The sequence below is a fragment of the Vidua macroura genome, chromosome 5 (genome assembly GCF_024509145.1).
Source record: "Vidua macroura isolate BioBank_ID:100142 chromosome 5, ASM2450914v1, whole genome shotgun sequence".
Classification (NCBI taxonomy): domain Eukaryota; kingdom Metazoa; phylum Chordata; class Aves; order Passeriformes; family Viduidae; genus Vidua; species Vidua macroura.
Window position 1 is genome coordinate 69,888,968 of NC_071575.1, and position 13,964 is coordinate 69,902,931.

A 13,964-nucleotide genomic window follows, 5' to 3' on the forward strand; every position below is an offset into this window, starting at 1 on the left:
GAGGCAGGGGCAGAGGTTGTTTGGCCTTTTTTTCGAGTGAGGATGTTGAGTTTCCTCTAAAACCATATTTAGATCTGAGCTGCAGCACGCCTGCTGTAAGGAATCGCTGTAATTTTAATGACCAAAGGACAGAAAGGGGATCACAGGGCTTTGTTTTGGTCCTGGGTGTCTCAAGAGACAGAAGTATGTGTAAAGCAAACTGTGCTGCAGAACACCTGGTACAGACATAAGGCAAAAGTCCAGCAGAGCTCCGAGGTGATTTCCATGTCCTGAAGTCACCTCTGAGAGTGACTTCATCTCCAAGAGACTCGGTGACTTAAAAAAAAAAAACAAACCAAAACAAAACAGTGAAGATATTTCAGACATGCCCAGCATCTGCCGGCTCAAGCAAACATCAGTAACTCTATAAATACATCTGCTTTCCCTGCTTGATGTTGTACAATGACTTTTTATTTTAAAAAGAAGTAAATATCTCGTCCTACATGGGCAAGGTGAAGCAGTGCTGGGGCAGCATGTGAATGTCAGAGAATCATGGAAAAGTTTGGGTTGGAAGGGACCCTAAAAAGCACCCAGTTGCAACCCCCCTGCCATGGATGTCACCCACTAGATCAGCTTCCTCAGGGCCCTGTCCCTCCTGGCCTTGAATAATTCCATGGAAAATTGTAATATTGATGCTGTTTAGAGTGGGTTTCAGCACAGCAAATTTTGCAGCACCTCAACCACAAGGCACCTAAAATCCCTCAGCATTTTAAAAATTATGCGTTTCCACCGAGATTTACTTGAAATCACAGCTTTCCTGTATTTTTTGTAATATTATTTTTGTATTAAAAAAAAAAAAAAAAATTGCAGGGTTTTCAGGTTCACTTCCCTGATATCTCAGTTCTTCAGCCGGCGTTCAAACAGAGCCGCTTGCAACCACATCACCTTTTCTTTCCAGGACAAGGTGACACACCTGCAAGCACTACCTGGGGCTGTGACTCAGCTCTGTCACGAGCCCCAGGGACCTGCCAGGCCACAGGTAACACGTGTCCACACAGGGCCTGAGTTCTGAGCTGTCACAAGAACAAGGCATGAGCCTGTTGGAAATTCGACCCAGGCATCTCCTGTCAGCACAGGAACCAACGAGATTGCAGAGCTGGGGAGGTTCCTGCAGGACTTCCAGGCTGCAACAGGTGACTTTTAATCTGGTTTATCAGCAGGTCACATGAATTTCAGCAAAGTAATTGAATTTACCTCACCGCCTTTAAAAAAAAAAAATCAGACTTCATAACATAAGCAAGATGTTATGAGAAACGCCCTGGAGTACTGGTAGAGATATTTGTTTTTTCAGCCTGGATTTCTTCTTTTTTTTTTCTTTTTCCATTTTGGGTGTGTTTTTTAATCTTTTAATAACTCTGTCTGGAATTATTTCTCTGTGAAAACTGCCACCCTGCTCATAAAAGGTAGAAATAATGTTCTAAGCAAATGCAAACAGGCACTTTTTCAATGTCTAAACTATTTGAGGAATTTGGGGTTGAGGGATCAGAGCAGACATGTCCAGGTAGGGAAATCTTGCACGGTGTTTCAAGGGGAGATTTTGGCAAATATCAAACTTTCAGGGCAGGGATTTTGGGCTGGCTTTTCCTCCAGGGCTGGTGGTTTATTGGCCAGGTATGGCAAAAATGGGTCAGCAGCACCTCTGCCTCTCTGTCAGGGATGCAGGCTGAAGCACCTCCCCCAGATGCTTCCCACATTTATGGGCTTGAAGGTGACCAAACACCACCTCAGTGCTTGCAGAGGTGAACCTGTCCTCTGCCCTGAGCCCTCTCAGCTCTCCCAGTTTATCCTCTCCAGTGTCTCTTGTGGACACAACCACCTCAACACCTGTTGCTCACAACCCCACGGGTTCCCACGAATTTCTGCACACTTTCCTTGCTTGGTGTTTAAGCTCAGACCTTCACACTGAACAGCTGAGACCCAGTGTGGAAGAAACAGGATTCAGAACAGCCAGCAGCTATGTTCAGAGCTGATGAACCTCACTTTCCAAGCTGCTCAGACCAAGACTTTCCCTCCAACCTCAGCCTCTCCCATGAGTATTCTGTGACTCACAGCCACAGGTCACTGCAAGGCTGTCCTAGGAGAAGGCTCCCATATTCTGCTCAGTCACTGCTGGCAGTGCTTCATGTGGGCCATCAGTGTGATCCTGTGCAGCTGCTCTCATGCTCATCCTGTCCTTACATGTTTGTTTCCTTTAATTTGAGGGATGACACTGGCCTGATCCTCTCTCATCCCACTCTTGTGCTCATCCTGTGCACTGAGGGCTAGAATCAGAGAGTACAAACACAAATCTCGTACTTATTTGCAGAAAACAACTTAAAAATGAGTAATCAAGGGCCATCTAACCCAGAATTTTGGTTTACAACAGTGATCTAAGGGAAAATATGACAAGATAAACACATGGTCACATTTTTCCTGAATGCTGTCCCAGTGAATTTGTGCAAATAACTCTCAAAACCCTGAAAGCAGCAGGACTCTGTCCGTGGCATATTTGGTGATGGAAAATATGTCCCTGGCAATGGAGAACATCTGTGGATACACAGAGCTCTGCTTTTCCATCCCGTGCTTTAAAAAGACTGAGGTGAAGGTGCTGCAGCTCCAAGAGCAGCACCAGGAGAGGGGTGAAGGTCCCAGGGAAACAGGAGAGCAGCACACAGCCCAGAAAAGCATCAGATGCTAACACTGGTCCTTTTCTATAGTCAGATTTGGGTTATTTGGGGATGTCTAATGGGACCACTACTATCAAATAAATAGGATTTTGCCTGAGCTGTGTTACTGGAATAACTCTGTGAAGGATAGTCCTGCTGCATGAGCAGCAAAGGGTGAATCCAGATGTTTAATGTGCTGGATAAGAAATTCTTCATGTCCCCAGAAGCTGTCACCTCTATGTTGTACATCCTCATGGGCAGACCTCAGATTTTGCTGCCAGGTATGTTGGTTGTTTTAGCGTTTGGCTGCAAATATCCCAGAAGAGAGGCTACAACATGGCTGTGTCTCCTGGAAACAACAACAACAAAAAAAAAATCTGAGGCTTTAAAGGCAACCGAATAATTTTGGAATTTAAATGGTGTTGGGAAAAATCTTGAGGAAGTGTGAAAAAGAATCTGGGAGAGGCTCCCCAGGGAAGTGGTGGAGTCACCATCCCTGTCAGTGTTCAAAAAACTTGATAGATGTGGCACTTCTCCATATGGCTTAGTGGACATGGTGGCATTTGGTTGAAAGTTGGACTTAATGATCTTGGAGGTCTTTCCTGACCTTAATGATGTTATGATTCTATGATATTACAGGATCAAATAATTCTTCTTTAAACCTTAAAAACTACAGGGGAAATTACTTTAAAAGACTGAAACTGTCAGTGCAATGTCAAGATTTGGTTGAGATCTGGATGCAAGAACAGAACACTGGCAGCCTGTGTGGTGAATATCTGTTTCTCAGACAAGCTGCTACTTGAACAGAGCCTGCTGAAGCAAAATGGGTCCCCTCACACCGCTTCACTGGAATAATCCTGCAGAGGAACCATTTTTGCCTGCCTTCTAGCAGAGAAGCAAATGATTCCGATATACGAAAGGCATCACTTGGAAGACCTCAGTATGTTTAAAGTTTGTTTGTTGGCACAATCATGGAAGCAAAACTCGCTTGACCATGTCTTGGTCCCTGGAGCCTCATCACTGACCCTGTGGGTGCTTCCTTCTCTCTGTACCCAGCAGCCCGGAAAGGTAAAGCCAATGGCAGCAGGAGTAATCTGACATAGAGGAGGGAGCCTTCAAAGACTCTGACCCATTAACCTTAATCTCGTAATTACCCCGCCACTGATCAGGAAGTGTGCGCTAATTAGCAGAGCGTTAGAGCAGAAATTCGCACCCAAGGCATGACTCAGGAGCCTAATTATCAACACCTCCTCCCAGGCCTCTCAAAGGCTGGGATTGCAGCAGGTGATGTTATTGTGTCCCTCTCCTTTTGGGCAGAAATAGCTCACAAGAACATGAGAAAATGAGTCTTGTCACTTGTCTTGCGCCATCTTGTCCTTGTCAGCTGCTTTAGTGGCAATCTGGTCCCAAAAGAATTTATGTGACAGGAATGTCATCATAGAACCACAGAATGGTTTTGTGGTAAAGGAACATTAAAGATCATCTCATTCCAACCCCCTGCCATGAGCAGGGACACCTTCCACTGAACCAGGTTGCTCCAAGCCCTGTCCAACCTGGCCTTGGGCATTTCCAGGGATGGAGCAGCCCCAGCTTCTCTGGGCAACCTGTGCTCTGAAAGTGAAGAATTTCTTCTTAATATCCAGTTCAAACCTATTCTATCAGTTTAAAGCCATCCCTCCTCATCCTATCACTGCACACCTTTGCAAAAAAAGTCCCTCTCCAGCCTTCAGGGTCAGCCAAGCAGAATCCAGCCCTGTTTGTTGGGTGACACTAACTCAAAAGCAAAACCTGGGGGACTAATTCTCATTTATGTTGTCTCATTTCCTTATGCAAAGTAATCTGTGCCCCTGGACAAAGTAAAGCAGTTGTGTAGCAATAACTTAAGACCACCAGGCTGCAGGATCCACTTTGGATCCATGTCTCACCTGCTTTCTCCAGCCTTACCCTTGTTCTGCAGGGCTGTAAGTCCTAGTGGCCCTCTGTAGTTGACTCTTGAGATCTTCCACCAAATTTCTCTAGGTGACGGGTTTGCTCCTCCTCAGAAGGGATAAGGGCTTCCTCCAGCCACACGTTCACCTAGAGGGGTCCCTAGGGAGGTTTTGGGGAGGGGGATTGAAAGGTTTCACCAGGGAAGGACCAGCTCTATCCCCAGTGCTGTTCTCACCAAGATAATGGGAGCTTTTGGGAAGGAAAAGCCTTCCTCCTGAGCTCTGCTGGGCCCAAGGGAATGGCAGGTCCATGGGAAGATCACCCTGCTGTTGCTGCACAATCACAGCTGGGTTTTATTCCAGGAGTTCTTAGAAGACTTCTTTTGGCAGGCACAAGGTCCAGGCAGAGGCATTGCCCTTCCACGTGTTGGTTATCTCCAGGGGAGGAGCTGACTCTTGCCACCATGCTGAACTTTAGGCCCAGGAGATCTCACAGAGCCTGGGGAGCTGGGCCAGCTCCAGAGCTCTGATGGTGGACAACGCAGAGGAGAGAGGAGCTTTGGGCTTTGCAAACTTTCACTTCTCACTGCAGGCTGTCAGTGCACTCACCACGGTGGTGCCTGAGACCAAATAACCTGATTTTTTTTTTTTTTTTTTAGGGTCTTGTGCAGTGCTCAAGAGGAAGAGCCAGAGGCAAAAGCCATTCCGTTCGACATCAGCATTCCTACTGAAGATAAAGCATTTCTGGCCAATGAGCCAAAATAAGGCTTTTTTTTTTTTTTTTTTTTTTTTTAGTTTTGTTAGTTAATTTTGCAGCCAGAGGCAATTGCAATGTGAGATTGGAGCACTTTTCAGCCAAGGTCTCCAGTAGTCCTCAGGTCCAGGCAACAAGCTCCAAAATGCAGCCCACATGGAGCCCCCTTCCTTGCTCCATGACCATGGCTCAGGAATGGGTACACATAGCTCCTCATTTGCCAAATGCAGTTTTACTTTTGGTTTTATTTCTTCAAATTTATGATGCGGAAGGAAAAGAAAGCAAAAGCAACCAACAAAGGAAAGCTCACACGAAATACATTATTTTGCTAATAATGCCTGAAAGGTGAGAATAAAATTTTCCAGTATTCCAGGAGCTGTTTAAGTCCAGGTCAGCTCCCACACCAAGAGATTAATTTGCTAAGAACAGTGTTATTCTGCCTTGTGTCTTTGAGAATGCCTCGGAATTAAATGTCAGGGGTTTTGTACTGACAAATTATCTGCTTGCTTTAAAACTCCATTTTCAAGTCTTGTAAGCCACTTGTGACTGGAAATGTTGTCTGAGGTACAAAGTCCAAATAGCAGCTCACTCTGCAGCAAGGATCAAATTCCACTGCTGCATGTGGTGTGCAGCTCTCTTTTGCCCTGACCTTGGGATCTTGCTATGGTATATATCTTGGCTATCTTCATATGCCTGGAAATCATAATTTCAATGGATAATAATGATAATAATTGTTAATAATTGCCCTTATAATCTCTTTTCTTCCAAGAATGTTCAGGTGCTTTAGAACTCCTGGGAGGCTCTGGCCAAGTTCAACATCCCTCGTCTCCCTGAACTGTTTTTGTTCACTATTGTTTCAATCATCACCATGTTAGCAGGCGCTAAACAAGAAGGAGTGGTGAGAATAATGGAAACTCTTTGTGTGGGAGAACTTTGTACCACATGTGTGAGTCATCTTTATTCCCTATTTATCTTTCATCTTTATTCCCTATGATTTTGGTGGGATTTCCCCCAGCACTGCAAATCACCACAATTTCATTCAATCCATGCACTGAAAAGGCAATTCTGCCCCAAGTCAGCCTTGAGGATGGGTGAAAAACATGGCAAACCATGTCCCTCAGGAGCTTTTGTTACTCTTACAAAATATTCTTTGTATGTCTTCCACAGACAACTCAGGGTAGACAAGAACCTGAAAAAATAAAATGAAAAGGAAGTAAAGAAAAAAAAAATTGCTCGAGCAGTACTGACAGCAAAGGATGAAGGGCAGGTGTAAGAGATGATCCTGTGGTGGATAAGAGTAAACAACTCCCTTTTCTTCCACTGGGAAAAATTTTGCTGGTTTAAACTCTTTACGTGGAAAAGTTTATCTCTGTAAATCTGTAAATAGCCATACCTCTGAGAAGGTGGCCCGGTTGTCACCTGACTAATTTAATTTGTTGGAGTAAAAGAGAAGCAACTTCTCAGTGGAGAAATTCCCTGTGGACACCACCCATGGGAAGGCCCAATATGACAGGCAGACTTAGCTCAGACCAGAGCCCACATCAGCAGAATTTGATTGCTGTGGTTACTCATGAAGAGTCACTTGTTCATCAAAACTTTAAAAATCTCTGTTATTGTGTGTTTGCAACAGAATCACAGAATGGTTTGGGTTGGAAGGGATGTTAGAATGGTCACCTACACCAACCCCCCTGCCACAGGTAGGGACACCTTCCACTAGACCAGGTGAAAAGCCCCAGCCAGCCTGGCCTTGAATAGGGCAGAGTAATCCAAGCTTTTACTTTTCTCCCTGATTTTGGAGCATCTTCTACCAAAGGTGTGGATCCTTTTGTTCCTGTTGGTTGTCATAACCTAAACCCAAACTTGCCATCACAGGCCACTCCAGATCATGGAGTGGCTGCTGAGGTCACAAACTGAAGGCACAAACTGAAAATGATAAGGACCTTTGCATTCCCTGGCACTCAAGGCTTCTCCAGTCAGGCTGCAGACAGTGAGGAATTCATCCCTCCTGCAGAGTTCTCATTGTTCCTCCTGTTTAACACACAGGTAAGGTGAGCCACAGAGGTGTTTGAACATCCTGGCCAAGGTCTTGGAGGAGTCTCAGCCACAGATTCAGAAACAGGGCTCAGATGTCTCCTCTCCAAATCCTGCTGATGGAGCACTGTCAAAAGCTCCTTGTCCCATCACCCCAGGTAGATTCCTTTGTGCTGAATCACTGGTAGCAAAAGGAATATAATAATTAGAATAATTAACTCCTACATAAGCAAGGCATGATGCAGTTTGCAGAGATCTCCAAGAATTCCTTATCAGTAATCCACATCTACGTAAATGGAAGCACTGGAAAGTCAAATCACTCAACCTCAGGCCTGTCCTTTTCAGCCACAGGCATGTCTGGGATCAGAGAGGTCACTGTGAACTCCTGAAACCCAGCTCTCCTCATGCCAAGGTGCCGAAGGGGGATGTACGCCCTAAGGGACACCAAAGGTGGGTGAGAACACCAGTTAATCTTATCACATGCCTACCAGCCATCCCAGAAAGGCTGCTTGCAACACCTCATCCTTGGAGCATTCAGCATGTGATCAAGGTCACATTTTGCATGTCAAATTTCCCAGCTGGAGACCAATTCCAAATGAGGAATTTGGGTGTGTTTGCATAAACGTACCTTTATCAGACATTCAGCATGCCAAGAGGAGCAGCACAAGCATGTCAGCTAGAAGAGAAGCTACTCAGGATTTGGTAAAAACATTGGTTTTTGGGAAGTTATGCATGATTGAAAGGAGTCTGCATGTCTCATGTCCTTTTAGACCTTGTCTCCAGGACTGGTCTTTGGAAAAGTGACAAAGCCAACGTTTCAACTGGAGTTCCAGTCCTGCAGAAACTGCAGAGGGTTTTTTTTTGTTTGTTTGTTTTCCTTGGAAATAGTCTACAGGTTGCTATGCACAGCATTCCTAATTTACCCAGCCATCTGCAGCAGAAGGCTGGTGGTGAATCAACACCAGCTGGGGCTCAGCAGAAGCTTTTAGGTTGCAATTATGCCGGGCTATGTTCTGAACCTTCATTAATGGGAGCCTCCCAACTGTTTCTAATATCTACTGATGTCCCGATTGATCAGATCAGATCCTCACCAGAAGAGCAAGCAAGAGGTCCTGACATGGTATTTAACTCCTAGATGATTGTTGGTGTCATTAAGCAAATTGGCTTTAATAATCTCCAATTTTCAGTTCATCCTCCAAAATCTACCCTCCTTTTGGGCTACAAGTTCCTCAAAAGCTGCTTCCTTCATTTTTCCAGAGAATCTGAAAGCCTATGAGACCTTGGGGAAAGCAAAGTTTGTTTTTTGGTGTGGGAGCATGCTGAGATCAGCTCCCAAATCTCTCTACCAAGATGTTATATGAAGTCCAGGCCACCTGTAGGATTCCCTGCCCTGTTCATGAATCACAGGAGAGGAATATAAAGTTCAATGTGTACATTTTGTCAAAACTCTGACTTGGTGTCATCCTATAGACCTTCCCATTTGGTCAAGCTGATCCAAGTTCCTAATAATGGTTTCACTAAGCAGAAGAATCAAGTGCAAACAAATGTATGGGGCTTTGACCTACCTGGTCTAGTGGAAGGTGTCCTTGCCCAAGGCAGGGGTTTGGAACTGCATGATCTTTATGATCCCTTCTGACCCAAACCATCCTAGAATCCTCTGATCTTGGCTATTGGCAAATACAAGAATATAAAATCAGTCCTTGACTGAGTCAATGAGTTGAAATATCTTATTTTTGCACCTGAAAGGCTTTGTACTCCATAAATAAGGGTAAGTTCAACTAGAAATTACTGATGTTTTCTCTGGAGCCCCAAACATCTTTGCTCACACCAGAGGAGACCTGAGTGCTGCCCATTTCCATTATGTTGAAACCCTTTTAATGCTCTCTCATGGTTTTATAGATGATGTAAAACACTCTCACTTCATCTTCCCCTGTGCCTTGAGTGTGGACTGCTGAGGACTGGGAGGTGCCAAAGCTTCTGCACAGCCTTTGGCTTCACCTACAGGAGCAGAAGTTTTGAACAGAATCAATTTTGGGTCTTTATTTCAAAAAATGAATAACAACATTCTTGAGCAGGCAGAGAGGAATGTGTATATTTTGAATCTCTGCTACACCTGAGAGTGAAGAGCAGAAACATACCCACAAAATGCCTTAGAACAACTCCAGCTCCTAAATTATGGAAGAGATGGATTTTGGGGCTGGCTCTGCTCACAAGGATTAAATCCTGGGACACAACAGAAATTATTGGTTGCCTTGCTCCATAAATTTGATCTTTCCTAAGCCTGGAACAGTTTTGAATCTCTGGGGTTTTTGTCCTGGGAAGAGCACAATCAAGTTCCCTTCTTAATACAGGAGATGGAAATTCAATATATCTTCACTGATTTCAAGTGATTTGATTCAAGCTGGTTGAGATTTGAACATGACATAGAGACAGACCCATTGCTTCATCTGCACGTGTCCTGTCACATGTCCCTCTAACATTTCTTCACTGTTTAATGTGAGGGATGCTTTGTATCTGCTCACAGGTAACCCAATGAACCATATTTGATAACCTCTCTGTCAGAGAATCACAGAAGGGTTTTGTTGGAAGAGACTTTTAAGACCATCCAGCTCCAACTCTCTGCCATGAGCAGGGACACCTTCCACTACCCCAGGTTACTCCAAGCCCTGTCCAACCCAGCCTTGGACACTTCCAGGGATCCAGAGGCAGTTACAGGTTCTCTGGGAAACACATCTTTGTTTCCCTCTGACCTTCACTGAAGGATCTGCTCAATCTTCACAAGTTTATGCTGACAGTGGAGATCATCCTGTAGGCAGACACCAATCAGAAAGAGCAGCACTGTAGCTCCCAGTCTCTATCTTTTGCCTGGAGCTTGCTCATGCTCAGATAACAGTCCTTAGGTATTTTCTTTTTCCTTTCCTACGAATTTTGAAGGGAAATGGCACCAGGTTTTTATCTTCAGACACTGGCTTTTTTTTTTTTTCTCTTTTTTTAATTTGCAGTCGGCCCATAAAAACAGGATCTAGCTACTAATTATTCAAACCAGTGATCTTGGAAATATTCTCTAAACCCACTCCTGGGGGATCACAAGGAGCCAAGACGTGGCATGGCAGTAGATGGCGCTGAAGGTCTTGGAGCCCATCATGGAGCCCTGATCAACCCACTCCCACCTTGTAGGGCTTCCCAAAAAACCTTCCCCCACTCTGTTCCCCTCCTACAGCGGAACACAGGGAGACCTTGCCACTGAAACCTGGGACGTTTTGAGACCACACGCTGTGGACGATGGTTAGAGGGTCTAACTGGGAGGATGAAAATGGCAACAAGCCAGGGACAACAGAAGATCCCTGGTTTTGGACAGCAGCCCTGTGTAGTGCCTTTTCCACTACCAGTCTATTTGGAGGGCTCCACACGGCCACAAAGCATCTGATGGCTCCTTGCTCTGATCTCAGTGATCTCTCCAGAGGCAATTTACATTTATAGATTCAGAAGCGTGTCTCCAATTATAGAAGTGCTGCAAGGTGGCTCCGAGGCACTGTCTGCCACTGGCACCCTGAGACCCCTGGGGACTCGACAGCTCCTGGGTCAGGAGCCATCCTACTTCCTCTTATCTGATAGAACACTCTGTAAACTTGACACATGATTTAAAAAAAGACTGCAGTGACCTCCCAGACATCCCTGCCTGTTCTTCTGATGGTCTCAAGAAGAAAAAAAAAAAAAAAAAAAATCAAAGGAAAGTGTTCCTTTGGCCTGCTCTGTATGTGATATACACGTGGTGGTGTGGCTGGAGGAGGCTGTACCTCATGCTGACTCAGACCTGGGGCCACAAAGGTTTCTTAGCTGAAAAAATGCAAATTTGTGTCTATTCCACTGGTGGGTGGAAGAAATGCACATTTCCAGGTGCCCACAGCAAGGAGCAGTGGAAGGATGACTTCAGGTGGAGCATGTGTCGTATCAAAGCACTTTCTGCCGTGACTAAGATGAGTTGTGCCTTCTGTACCTCAGAGAGAGCAGAGGAGATGGCCAGATCTGCCTGATCCTGGCTCCCTCTCCAGTAATTGAGTCAAAGGTACGTGGGCATTTTGTCACCTAAGTCTAAACTGGACATCACACCTGCTGCTTTCTCTGGGAGCTGGGAATCACCCGCATTTCCCTTGGAGTTAAATTGTAATATGGGCACTGCTGGGGCACCTCAGTTAAGTACTGTTTGTTCCTGGGAAATTGGTGTCATAAAGGCTATAAAAGTAGATAAGGATAAAATATGCCCTTAATTGCTTGTGAGGACAGGAGCAACCAGACTTGGGCCAGACAAGAATCTCCACTTTACCCTTAATGCTTCTTCGAGTTCAAACCGGTTCAAATTCAGGAGCCTCATCAGGGCAGTGGAGAAATGCCCCGAAGATGACATCAGAATAAACCCCATCTCCATAAAATACTCAGGAAAGCTGAGAACTTCCCTCTTTTTCACACCCTGGTAGACATTGGAAAAAACCTTCCCCTGGGGCCAGTTCCCTGACCTCCAGCAGCCCATGATTACTCATCACATCGCGGGTCATTGTGACCATTTTAGACAGGAAATTAAGCTTCTCCTAAACACCCCTTATCTAATCTCCGTGGTCAGTATTTCCACCTTGCTTGCACTAAAGACAATTCCCTGTAACATCCATAAGACTGGGACAGATAAAAGGACAGTTATCATGGGGATGTGTGTGCTCAGTGAGGGGAAGCTTTTCTCACAGCTGCAACACCTCCACGTTTTGCCTGCAGCCTCATTAAATCAGAGCTTGCATGGAACTCTTCAGTGGTCATGCGATCCAGCCAGAAATTTACCTAGAATTTGGTCACATAAGGTTATTTCATTCTTCTCATGGCAGTTACCTTGAGATGATCAGGAGATTGATGCCTGCACTAGAACCATATTGATTCTGCAAAGTATAACAGGTGCATGATTTTTTTTTTTTTTAATGAACAGGAACAAGGGCACATGGTGACAGGTCAAGGGAGAATTGCTTTTAACTGAAAGAGAGTAGGTTTAGATTGGATATTACAAATAAATTATTCACTGTGAGAGAGGTAATGCCCTGGCACAGGTGGCCCAAAGAAGCTGTGGCTGCCCCATCCCTGGAAGTGTCCAAGGCCAGGCTGGATGGGGTCTGGAGCAATCTGGGATAGTGGAAGGTGTCCCTGCTCATGGAAATGGGGTTGGAATGAGATGGAATTTAAGTTCCTTTCCAACCCAGACTATTCTGTAACTCTTAATTAATTGCTCCTGCTGAGGTTTACTCTGGCTGGGATAACCAGTGCTGTGTGCTAACTTAATTCATCCCAGAAACATTCCCATAAAAGCCCATGCTGGTGTTAAGCACACCTAAATGTTCATAACTAGACAGATGGAGAAAAGATGAACATGTGTGTGTGTGCCAGGACTGAAATGGCATCATCTGTCATGCATTCACTCTTGCAAACATCTGATTTATGCATTATTAATGCCAAGGCACCCAGATTATCACTTCCAGCGCTGTGTACTCATACGTAGGTGAACGTGGGTGGATAGAGATACGTGTCTGTTAAATGCTTCAGCATACACACATGAATATGTAAAAAATTCTGAGTGCAATATTAGAAAAGGATAGACAAATGTGTGATGCAGAGAAGTTCAGATATCCAAAAAGAAATCTTGTGCACCTAGATGTCAAATTGCTAGAAATCCCAACATATTTATAACAAATCTTGCCAGCTCCTTTCCTCCCCTGCCTTAGCAGATGAAAGTGTGCCCAGGTTTGCTGGGATCAAAGGAATCCATCATCCACGAATGAGTGTGTGCCCCCGTGACACAGAAACAAATATTTGGATGCTGACTGGCAATAAATAAATACCTGCCAGTGTTTATTCCACACCCCAGGGTGGGGCTGGCGCTCAGGCTGATCAAGTGAGTCCCTTTTGTGTTTGTTTTGTCGGTCTCCGGGGGGCTTTTCCTGTCCTTTCCCAGCCCTCTGGTGGGGTTTGGCAGGCAGGGTCTGACAGTGCTGCTCTGTGTGACAGGAAAAGCTGCGGAGGTGGGCTGGGGACCGGCTCATCAGGGAGGTTTAATGAGCAGTGTGGGGAAAGGAGAAGCATCTCCCTAAATACAGAGTGAGTCAAACTCACCTCTGGCAAAGGGAGAAGAAGACCTGGAGCAGAGGAGGCGTTGACAAGGCACCGTATGTGCTCTCAGTCACATCCTCTGCTGTTTACTCCAGCTGCAGGGATGTGAGCAGAAGTAAAACCTGATTTAGGTCACATATGCCTTTCTCTTTGCTCAGTGATGGAGTCAAAACATCCCGTGGGCAAGAGGAGGAGGAGATGAGGACCGAGTGCATTGTCTGGGAGATGAGATAGGACTTGATGCACAGTCCTGGACTAGGAACCAGGCCATTTCTCCCAGCAGAGAGTTGGTTTTGTTTCTCTCTAAAACCTTCTTTTCTGTTGTTGTTGTTGTTGATTCATGACAGGTAAGTTTGACTTATCTGAGACTTTATTTTCATAATCAAGAAGCTTTGCATACCTAAAGAACTCTGTTGCCAGGTTGTT